The following is a 3,355-nucleotide window of genomic DNA, read 5'->3' as shown; positions in this document are numbered from 1 at the left end:
GCACACAACAACAACAGCAACATTTTATTGTGATTTTAACACAAGTGTCCAGAAAAGCTGGATTTTCATTTATGCATTGATGCACATTTTCCTCCTTTCTCCTCTTCAGTTCATTTTTTTTGGTTCATTTTTTTATTCATCGTTGCACACTTTCTGCCCTCCCCCTCTCAGTCCCCTCCCCCAGCCCACTTTACTATGCACTTCTTATTCCACAGTATTTTCATATATATAATGCCTAATCATATGTTCCTTTTAAACAATTATTTCCCTAATTTGTTCCAATTCAGTGTTCATTATCTATCCACTCTTTTTCTTATTCTCCCCCTAAACTCCCGTGTCAGTCCTGAAGTATTTGTCCTTTTGTGACTGAGATATTTCACTTGGTATAATGTCTTCCAGGGTCACTCATGTTGTGTAATGTTTTACAAGTTTTCATTGTTTTTCAGTGATGTGTAGTATTCCATTGTGTGAGCGTTCCATAGTTTTTCTATCCATTTGTTTGTTGATTGGCATTTGAGTTACTTCCATCTCTTTGTTATTGTGAATAATGCAGTAATAAACATGGGTGTGCATACATCTGCTTGAGTCATGGCTCTAGTTTCTTTAGGGTGTATTTCCAGTTATTGGAATTGTTGGGTCAAAGGATACTTTTATTTCCAACTTTTTATGCAAGTGCCAGACCATCTTCCACAGTGGTTGCACCATTTTACACTCATACCAGCAGTGAATAAGGGTTCTAATCTCTCCACAACCTGGCTAGCATTTGTTGTTTGCTGCCCTATTGAACTTTGCTATTGTTGCTAGGATGAAATAATATCTCATAGTTGTTTTCGTTTTGAAAATGTTTTCCATATGTTTGTTTGAGATTTGAATATCTTCTTTGGTGAAGTGTCTATTCATATCTTGTGCCTATTTTGCAATTGGGTTGTTTACCTTTTTCTTGTTGAGATGCTGAACTAGTTCATAAATTTTAGATATTAGCCCCTTATCAGATATGTCATTGTCAAATATTTTTCCCAGTCTGGGTTTCCTTCTTACCTTGGTGGAGAAATTTTTTAGGTACATAAGGGTTTAATTCTTAGAAAGTATCATTTATCTATTTTTTTTCTCTCCTGATTGTAGGTTTTTCATTTTTCTTGGAAATCTGTTCATACTGTAGACTGGGCTTCTAGAGTAGTTCCTAGGTTTTCTCTGATGGATTTTATCATCTTTGGGTTTATTCCTAGGTCTCTTATCCATCTTGAGCTCTGTGTGTGTGTGTGTGTGTGTGTGTGTGGTGTGGGTCTTGCTTGAATTTTCTGCAGATGGTTTTCCAATTCTTTCTATACCATTTATGAAAGACACTGTTGTTTCCACACTTAACTGATTTTTGTCTCCTTGTTGAAAATCAGTTGACCATAAATAGATAAATGAGCTGATTTCTGACATTTCAGTTCTATTTCACTGATCTATGTTCCTGTCACTATACTAGTACCATGCTGTCTTGACCATCATGACTGTGTAGTATGATTTGAGAAGATCAAGCAATTGAAATGACAATAGCCTGGATCAGGTGCACCTTAGTCTCCAGAGTGACATAATAGCTCTTTTGTACTCTAGAATGGTACCTGAAAGCAACTTATCTCAATGCAACTATCCTTTAGATTTCCTGACTTCTGGTGCCAAGAGTGTTGATTGTGGATCCAAGCAAGATGTGAAATTGTTGACAGCCTCAGTCTTTTCTCTATCTATCATAATGCTGCCAACTGTCCTGGTGGTGAAGATCTTTGTTTTCTTGTTGTTGAAATGCAATCCATATTGAAGGCTGCAGTCTTTGACTTTCTGCAAAAAAATGCTTTAAGTCCTTCTCAGTTTGTGAGCAAAGTTGTATCATCTGCATAACTCATTGTTGAGTCTTTCTCCCATCCTTATGCCACATTCTTATTTATAAGGTCCAGCCTGCTAAATCATCACATAGATTGCACATAGATTGAAAAGTTATGGAGAAAGGATATATCTCTGATGGATTACCTTCTTGATTTCTACCATGTAGTACTCCCTTGCTTTGTTGATACAATATCATCCTAGTCTAGATATTTGTTTTACATTGGCAAAATCAAGTGTTGTAGGATTCTCATTCTTCTCAGTGTTAGCCACAATTTGTTGTGATCCACACAATTACATGCCTTTGCATAGTTAATAAAACACAAATAGAAATCCTTCTAGTACTCGCTACTTTCAGCCAAGATCCGTTTAACATTGGCAATGTTATCCCTAATGCCAAGACCTCTTCTAAACCCTGCTTGAATTTCTGGTGGCAATTCTTTGTAGCTTTACTATTTTAGTCATTTTGGAATAATCTTCAGCAAGAGTTTGCTCACATGTAATATTAGTGATATTGTTTGATAATTTCCAATTCTATTGTATCACCTTTCTTGGGATTTGGAATAAATATAGATCTCTTCTAGTCAGTTGACCAGGGATCTCTCTTCTAGATTTCTCAGCACAACCTGGTAAGCATATCCAGGGCTGCATCTGTTAGTTGAAATATGTCAATTGGTATCCCATCAATTCCTGGGACTTATTTTTTGCCAGTTCCTTCAGAGCAGCCTGAATTTTTTGTCTTTATAACCATTAGGTTTTTTTTAAAACAAATCTTTGATTTACAGTTTCATAAATTCATTCATAGACATTGTATTTTACATAATTAATGATCATTGAACTGTGTCTATTATTACCTTGTCCCTTCACATCCTCATTGAATCTTTCCAATTGCTTTACTCTCTGCTCCTAATCTGCCTACTAAACTCTGCTAGCCTAGTGATTTCTAGGTTTCCCCCTTTTCCATTCCCTTCTCCCTGTCCCCATTCTCTTTTGGATGTTTATACACATCTTGCTGGTTATCCTTCTAATTTTACAATAATGGACTTATGCAGTATTTGTCCTTATGAGACTGAGTTCATTCAACATAATACTCTCTAGACTCTCCAATGTACAATATTTTTCAAAATCTTTATTCCTTAGTGCTGCATAGTATTCCATTGTGTGAATGTACCATGATTCATTCATTCGTTAAGGGGCATTTTCCCTGTTTGCATTTCTTGGTATTGTGAATAACACTGCTATGAACATAGATGCACATATCTCCATTCCTGTCTCAGTTATAATTTCCCTTGGGGCATATTCCTACAAGTGCAATAGCTGGATCATATGGAATTTCTATGTTCAACTTTTTGAAGAAACATCAAATTACCTTTCAGAATATTTGTACCATTTTACAATCCAACCAGCAGTGGATGACGTCTTTGTTTTCTTGATGTTGATGTCCTCTCAACTATTTATTGCTTGCTGTTCTTTTAAACTTCGCTACTAAAAA

Source organism: Elephantulus edwardii, unplaced genomic scaffold, assembly GCF_000299155.1.
Source record: "Elephantulus edwardii isolate Elephantulus edwardi_28Jun2011 unplaced genomic scaffold, EleEdw1.0 scaffold00040, whole genome shotgun sequence".
In the NCBI taxonomy this organism is placed as follows: Eukaryota; Metazoa; Chordata; class Mammalia; order Macroscelidea; family Macroscelididae; genus Elephantulus; species Elephantulus edwardii.
The sequence above is the reverse complement of the archived record's forward strand: the minus strand, read 5'-3'. Positions refer to the sequence as shown.